The following is an 8,924-nucleotide window of genomic DNA, read 5'->3' on the forward strand; positions in this document are numbered from 1 at the left end:
GGGAGTGATTTTTCAGTCGGAGGAGTTCCATTTGATAACTCCTCTTCCAGTAAATTATGAGGGAGGTGATGAGGACAGTCCTGCTGTCCCTTCGCAAGCACAGTCTATGCAACGGGGTAATAGTGGGTTAGCCCAACCCAGAGAGCAGGGGAAAGCGGCGGCAAGCAGAGAGAGAGAGTGCTCTCTTGGGAGCTCCCCAATTTAGTTCAGCCCCAAATTCTACCGCCCAAATCGTATTGTGGAGACATCAAAATTATCTATCACAAAACAAACTGGTTTTGTGAGGCAGGCACCTATGTTTTTGGTCCTGGGTTCGGCGGCCATATAGAGAAACACACTAAACCCAAACATTTCTGGAAACTAGACATTCGGGGGAGTCCACAGAGGTGTGACCACGGCTCCGGTGCAGGCAGCAGCACGGAGTCAGACAATGCACCGGTTCCGAAGTCACTCTGGCGTCAATGTACTTGGTTTCTTCTTGATTTCACCAGAACTCACTCCCAAGGGCTCAGGAACTGGATTTGGCACCCCTTGACAAGTCAGGACTCTCAGCAAGAGAGCCCAAGTGCTGGAAAATGAAGTCTTTGGTGTCCTTGACACTTCTAGCAGGAGGCAAGCTCAGTCCATGCCCTTGGAGAACCTTTGGAAGCAGGATGTAGAAAGCAATGTCCAGTCCTTTCTCTCCTAGGACATAATCAGCAAGCAGCAGGCCAGCATAGCAATGACTCAGGAAGAGTGGCAGTCCCTCCTACAGCATCTAGCTCTTCTTTCTGGCAGAATGTCCTCAGTCCAGAAGGATTCTGAAGTTGTGGTGTCAGAGGTCCAATACTTATACTCATTTCTGCCTTTGAAGTAGGCACACTTCAAAGGAAGCCTTTCTAGTGCACAAGACCCTGCCTTTCCTGCCCTGGCCCCAAGCACACTCAGGGGATTGGAGAATGCTATGTGTAAGGACAGACACAGCCCTATTCAGGTACATGTGTCAGCTCCTCCCACCACTCTAGCCCAGGGAGACCCATCAGGACAATTCAGAAACAGCCCAACTGTCATTCTGACCCAAACATGTATTCCACAGCCAGTCAGAGGTACAGAATGGCAAATCAAGAAAAATGCCCACTTTCTAAAAGTGGCAGTTTCAAACTTACAATTTAAAAACCAAGTTAACCAAAAGATGTATTTATAAATTGTGAGCTCAGAGGTCCAAAACTCCACATCTTAATCTGCTCCCAATGAGAAATTACACTTAAAAGTTATTTCAAGGCAATTCCCATTTTGCACTGTGGGATAGATAGGCCTAGCAATAGCGAAAACTGAATTTAGCAGTTTTTCACAATCAGGACATGTAAAACACACCAGTACATGTCCTACCTTTTAAATACACAGTACCCTGCCCTTGGGGCTCCCATGGACCGATCTTAGGATTTACAAGTAGTTAAAGTGAGAGTTTGGGCCTAGAAAGTGGATGCTCTTGCCAGGTTGAACTGGCAGTTAAAACTGCAGACACAGACACTGCAGTGGCAGGTCTGAGACGGGTTTACAGGGCTACTCACATGGGTGGCACAATCAGTGCTGCAGGCCCACTTGTGTCTCACTTAAAAATGCTCCTAGAGGAATTTTTTAGATATAATTAGTGTGCCTGAGTTCCAGTCTTCAATTAATGAATTTGACAACTCTGTACTGTTCAAATCCAGTATATTAATCAATAGGAAGTCCAAAAAATGAACATCAAATACAACAAATGTCCATTCAATAGACAACAACACTGCATATAACCTCCCCAGATCACACGATTGTATCCCAACAGAAGATCCAGGAAGGGGTTATAATCCTCCACTTGACACAATCCTGCACAATAATTGCCTGGTTTTCAGTCCCAGTTCAAGCAACATCATGGTCTTTCAATTCTGCTTGTCAAATGAGAAGGTAATGTTGACGTTTCGGTCTGTGGTGGCAGTCAGAAGTCCATCAGACCATCATCAGGACTCAGGGGGTCATTCTGACCTTGGCGGTCCATGACCGCCATGGCGGAGTGCGGCGGAAGCACCGACAACAGGCTGGCGGTGCTTCCTGGGCGAAGTCGCGGTCGGAAAAGGGGAGCCGGCGGTTTCCCGCCGGTTTCCCGCTGGCCCAGGGAACCCGCCATGGCGGCGCTGCAAGCAGCACCGCCATGGGGATTCCGACCCCCTTCCCGCCAGCCTGTTTCTGGTGGTGTCCACCGCCAGAACCAGGATGGCGGGAACGGGTGCCGTGGGGTCCCCTAACAGGGCCCCACAAAGATTTTCACTGTCTGCTTAGCAGACAGTGAAAATCGCGACGGGTGCCACTGCACCTGTCGCACCCCTTCAACTCCGCCGGCTCCATTCCGAGCCGGCTTCATTGTTGAAGGGGCTGTCCCGCTGGGCCGGTCGGCGGTCTACTGGCGGTCGCCCGCCAGCCCAGCGGGTAAGCCGGAATGGCCGCCGCGGTCTTTCGGCGGGAACCGCTTGGCGGGCGGCGACCGTTGTCCGCCGCGGTCAGAATGACCGCCTCAGTGTTGTAAAATAATTAGTAGTATGTGGGGAGCTCCACGCCACTGGTGGAGCTAACAGAGTTTTTGGAACTCTGCGTTCCAAGTTATCCAAAAAACTCTGCTAGCCCCGTCAGTGGAGCAGAGCTCACTCAGTGCATGCTGCAGCCCAGTATGGTCCTCACAGGGCAGACTGTCTGCACTTGTGCTGTGCAGCTCATAACTGGGCTGCAGCGCACACCGAAGCACAGGAGGCAGCTGCTGGAGAGGACTCGTCGTTGCTGTTGGACGACGAGGTGAAGAGGATCCCCGGAAAGACCCAGGTAAGTCCTCATCTCTTTCTGAGTTTTGTCATTGTTTGTGCACACTGGTGTGCAAAAAAGGACTGAAACAGCCCCGGCCGGCGAAAGTTGCCCTTTAAGGCCGCTTGTGCACTGGCCTGCCCGGTATGCAGTGCACATAGGGCAGGCCAGTGCACAACAGGCCTGGCAGCTTTCGCTGTCCCCTGTCTTTTTGGCTTCTGACTTTCTGTTTTTGATCCAATGCTGAATTTTGTTTTGCTGGCTTTAAGACTTTGGGCACTTTGCTACTGCTGGCCAGTGTTAAAGTGCAAGTGCTCTCTGTCTAAAATGGTATTAGTAATTGGTTTACCCAGGATTGGCATACTTGATTTACCCGTAAGTCCCTAGTAAAGTGCACTAGTTGTGCCCAGGATCTGTAAACCAAATGATACCAGTGGATTCCGGCTTTCATGGGTTGAGCAGAGGCAGATGGACACAGATGCTAGCGGTCCCATATTTAGAGGGTTGAAGTCCCCTTGTGTGTTGCTACAGAGTCTGTTTTTGCAACCTGGTGTATTATTTTTAACCCTTGGCAGAGTGAACTGAGTCCTGCTTTGCGGAATTCCACAGAGTTGAAAAAAACTCAGTGAAATTTCGCAAAGCCGGAGTTCCGTGCCCCATGGAGTCCTCCTGAATGCGCCCATCTCAGAAGCCCTAAGCAGGGTCGGGCCTGATCAGCTTACCGCTTCTGAGATGGGTGCATTCAGGAGGGCCGTAGGCAGTGAAAGCTGTCATTTCAGGCCTCTTGTGCACCGGCCTGTCCCGTGAGCAGTGCACACGGGGCAGGCTGGTGCACAAGAGGCCTGACACAACAGCTTTCTTTCGTGACAAATTTACATTTCAATCTTACAGCGAAGAGTTCCGGCACTGTACAGCATTATGTTCTATTGCTATCTACTTTGAGTTTTTAAATAGATTTTTACATGGCTTAAGAAAAAGCACTATAATGCAGCCAGCGATGACTGCATCATAGTACTTTTCTTTCAACCATCACTTGCCTTCCTCCGTTGTGTTTTGTCTCAACTGCAGGAGGAAGTGACACAGCTCCACTGCGCCTCCTACACCCGTGCCTGTTCCCCACAACTCCGGTGGGCTCCTGCTTCGGGTGGCTAGCGGTGCAAAATTGCAGATTGGGCAGACGTGGAGGAGGAATTTTATCAGGTAAGGCTGTTGTAGTTTGGACCGAAAGGGTACAGCTCAGGCCTTTTTTTCCCATGGTCTCATTTCCTCGGCCTGGGGTTCTTTAAGTACTCCCCATTTAGTAGCTATGCCAGCAGGGCTGCTCCACTCTTAAGACTGGCCCCTCTAATTAAGTCCTCTGAAGACAAAAGTTGAATCTGTGGCTGCCGAGAATGGGTCTGAGATCAGGCAGTGCCTCTAGTCAAGATTTTTCTGCCACTGATGTTCCATTTAATACCCGTAGCACTGCATTATCATCATATAGCCCAGTTTCTCCCTCATAATAATGGTGCCTTTGATCATATCTTTTATATGTTTGAGTAACCGTAAAAGATTATTTCTCTTGTTGCTCCTCCGTGGCTATCTTGTGTTTTTTTGGGTAGAGGGGAATTGTGTTAGTCAGCCAGCAACTCTGATGTTGGGGTGGTGAAAGTGGTATTCTATTGGAATTAGTATACTAGATTTTAATTGGGATGCTAAATGGCAATATTTTAATTTTTGGCTGCAGATAGAGGAGGAAGGTAAATGGAAGTGCTTTAGTTATATGCAGGGCCTCTGGAATTATGTGGCAGGAAAAGACCAAATTGTGAGGAAGGGTTGACCAATGTATGTGCCAACCGCTCTAACTCAAGCAAATGGGAAACCCAACCCAAACTAAATTAGATAGAGTAAATGTCAGTAAATAAAATGATGCCAGCACAACAAAAATCCACCCAGCCAGTCAGTAGAACCGGAGATACTGAATGTCATAATGTTTTAGTAAAAGTAGTGCTAAAAAGCAGAAAGCGCCATTTGCAGTTATCTTATCATGCTACACTGGATAAAGTGTGAAGCTCAGGTTGACCGTGATGGAGCATGGATCGAACCAGGTTAGTTGCACTGAAGAGTTACCTTCTAAAGTCCAGTATAGGAGGCTGGTCCTCTATGTAGTGTGCAAAACTAGGCACACTGTGCATGGATTCCAGGCAACCATACATTGGTTTCCAGAGGTAAAAATCAGATCACTTAATGCTCCAGTTTTGGAGTTGGATGGTCGAGCAGTTAGGCCAATCCAGTAGATGTGCTAAGCATTTGCTGTACTTACAAATCAAATCATGCACCACACACACTCAATTAATAACCTGAGACCAGAATTAAAAAAATACTTCAGACTTGATTCAGATATGTTAAGTACTTTTTAAGTTATGATTTGTCAAAGTTTTAATAAAGTTAGCCTTTCTGTGTGTAATTACGCACTATAGGAATCAGTGGAAGGCCACCTAGAAAAATGCATATAAAATCACACAGGTGAGTTACCAGTCTCTTCTTTTGCAGGGTAGCCGTTGAGGTTGATGGGCACACCGTGCCAGCTGGAGAGACTTGGGTGGCTCCTGGTTCAGGTGGGAGCAGTGCTGGAAAGTCTCTTGGCACAGGCGCATTGCCATTTGGAGGGGACACTTGGAAAAGGAGGTGGTTTGCAAATTTAAAGGTGGTTCCCTTGGGTCCCCTTGGGCTGCCGAGGTCGCACGGGGTTAGGGACCCAGGGCACACAGCAGGTTCCACGATGCAGGACTCAGGGCGGCCGGATGCGAGACGAATTGGAGGTCTTGGATGCTGTGCGCAATGGAACCCTTTGGAGCTGGAGGTACGTTTTCTTCCGGGGGCCTTGCAGGATGACGAGGGCACTCTGGTGGGAGGTCCAGGGTGTTCCTGAAGTCCCTCAACTGGGCTTCCCCCTGGTCCGGTTGCAGCTGTGGGTGAGCTGTTTTGTTGTTGACTGATGTGCACTGACCAGTACCTAGGGTATTGGCACAACTCGGCCATGGGAGGGCGCAGTACCACCAAAGTTAGCACACTTGTTGGTCTCGTCTGGGCTGTTGTTGGTGTATTGTTGGGTCCAGCTGTGACTTCCAGGTGCGGAGAAACTGTCAAGTTGGTGAGGTGACCCATCACCGGTTTTCTGGTTCTTGCTGGTTTCTTTTTCTTCTTGCTTACTGCCTCCATTCAGGAGGGAGATCTCAGGCTATTTGCAAAGCCTGGAGGTCTTCTGGGTCTTTGGAGGTCGGTCCAGTGGTCAGCTCCTCCGCAGCGGTGATTGTCGGGACTCTGGTGCAGCAGGCAGGGATCTTGGAGCCTCTTCTGGTGTAGCAGGTCCTTGGTTCTCATCCTGTCGGGTTCTTTGGTGCTGTCTTCTTTTCTTCCTGAAGATTCTGATTTCTTGGTCTAGGGAAGCCCACTAAATACTGAATTTAGTGGGCGTTTTAGGGGGAACCTGGTAGTGTCCAATGGGACACTTACACTTGGGTGGCTACACCCACTACAGTGACCACTTCCTGTGGAAATGGTCACTACCCTAAATCTCATTGGCTACTTTCCTGCCATCAAACATGGAGGAAAATGAAATAGAGGGTCCACTTCGCCTGTAAGCCCCTAGGGGTGGTGCATGCTCAGTGAGGCCCCTCCTCCTACCCTTTGTGTGGTTTCCTGCCAAATGTGGGGGATGACAAAGGGGGAAGCCATCTGCTGCTAGCAGCAGGCCCGTAGGCTTGAGTTTCAAGGGCGGTAGCCCTTTGCAGCTCACTACCAGGGGAGTGCATATTCCTGAGGGAGGGGGTGTTAGCTCCTCCACCCAGGAAGGGCATTGTTTTTACAAATCAGAGAGCCAGGGCTATCCCCCAGGTTTGTGTATTGACATTCTGGAGGTGGCATGCTAGATGGAACTAGTTAGCAACCATGCCAGTTAGGTTAGCTTTTGCAGGGGCACCTCTAAGGTGACCCGTGGGTACATTTAGGGATAAATCCAATACTGGTACTGGTTTGGATTTATCATCCTAAGTTGTTTGATAGCAAACAACCCAGGGTGCAGAATGGCCATCAAGTAGCTGAGGAACTTGTGTTTGTCTAGTGTCCATTACATGTACTTAAAATGGCTGCTATGTTCACTCACTATGTCCCATGTTTGGATAGGATACAGTGGGGCATATTGCTCATGCCACTATGTCCTCACATATAATATGGTGCATCCTGCCTTAGGGCTGGAAGGCCTGCTAGAAGGGTGCCTTACCCATAACATATGCAGTGTAGGGTGGACAGGGCACACAGGAGTGTGCCATGTCAAGTTTGCCTTGTTAGGTTTGCCCCAGTACACTCAGCCTGCAGTGGCAGTGCTGATTGCATCTTGGTGTAGGGCCCTAGAGGATGGCACAATCGGTGCTTCTGCCCTCAGGGCCCTACCCTTAATACCCCACGCCCTGTGTACATGGGTACTCATTTACTAGGGACTGACAGGGAGAGTTAAGAGTGTGTCCAATTGTGCCAAGCATCACAACAGATTTATGGAAAGGGCGCTGGCCCAGGGAACCTGGTTATCAGGGGCCCTGGGCACTACATCTTCTAGGACCCATCAACATCAGGTAAAAAGTGGGGGCCTCACCATGCAAAAAGAGGTCTCCTATCACATCCAACACAAAGAGTTTTGTTTGCCTTGGAGGAGGCCACAAGCAGGAGGCTTCCGGCATAAAGAGCCAGTCAAGCATCACAGATGATCGCAGCTATAGCACAAAGAGACAATTGTTGCTGGAGCTTTATGTTGGTGGCCGCAGCCTGGAAACTCCGGAGTGAGGATAGTCCTTCCAGTATCGCCAAGGAATTAGATTCAGCACAAAGAGCACATGCTAAATATCGTATCAGGGGGAGAAACGGGGGAAGGAAATGGGAAGGGTGAAGAAGAAGAGAAGATATACTCCTAGTGTCAAACTCCTGCAGACACGCACCAGCCAGGAGTCCAATTTCTCTTTACTACTGCCACCTTTAACAAGAGATACAAGAATACCATTAGAGAAGAAAAGAAACATCAGCTATCTCCCATAAAACCCATCTCCTTCCTGAGGCACAACTCGTCAGTAGAATACACAAGCAACTCTGAATACTAGAAGGTTAAACTAGTATGTAATGGGGTTCCAGTCCTAGGATTCAATGTGTAGTCCTTATACAATTCACAACTTCATTGCACATCATTATTACATCATAACATAGCATAGGCCCTCATTACAACCCTGGCGGTAAATCCCGCTTACCGCCGTGCAGAAGACTGCCAACATACCGCTGCGGCCACGGAATTCCGCTACAAGTATTACGACCCACAGCTCGGAATCCACCACAATACAGACACCAACACAAGTCCGCCACACCAAAGGTCACGCCAACAGGAATACACCCACACTATCACGACCCACAAATCAACGCAGTGGTCTTTCAACCGCAGTAAACCATTGGTGGTACACACCGCCGCGCTCAAAATACACACACATTTACAAAACTCAACCACATTGGACAGTTCAAAATACACACACCTGATACACATACACACACCACACCCACACACCCAATCCAATATAAAGCACACACCCACAAACCCTTACTACCAGAATTTTGAAACCACGCCAGAGAGATACACTACCAAAAACAACACCAGCATCCACAGAAACACAACACCATCACTTACACAACATCCAAGCACCTCAAAAAACACACCCCAACACACCCCCTCACACATCACAACACACACCACCTCACACATCACCCACACCACATCATGGTACCTCAACGACACCCCAGGTTCTCTGAGGAGGAGCTCAGGGTCATGGTGGCGGAAATAGTCCAGGTAGAGCCATAGCTATTCGGATCAAAGGTGCAGCAGACATCCATTGCAAGGAAGATGGAGGTATGGCGCAGAATCGTCGACAGGGTCAACGCAGTGGGACAGCATCCGAGAACTAGGGATGACATCAGGAAGAGGTGGAATGACCTACGGGGGAAGGTGCGTTCCGTGGTCTCCAGACACGAGATTGCTGTACAGAGGACTGGCGGTGGACCCCAACCTCCTCCCTCACAACTAACAACATGGGAGGAGCAAGCCT

The sequence above is a fragment of the Pleurodeles waltl genome, chromosome 1_2, assembly GCF_031143425.1.
Source record: "Pleurodeles waltl isolate 20211129_DDA chromosome 1_2, aPleWal1.hap1.20221129, whole genome shotgun sequence".
NCBI classification, from domain to species: Eukaryota; Metazoa; Chordata; class Amphibia; order Caudata; family Salamandridae; genus Pleurodeles; species Pleurodeles waltl.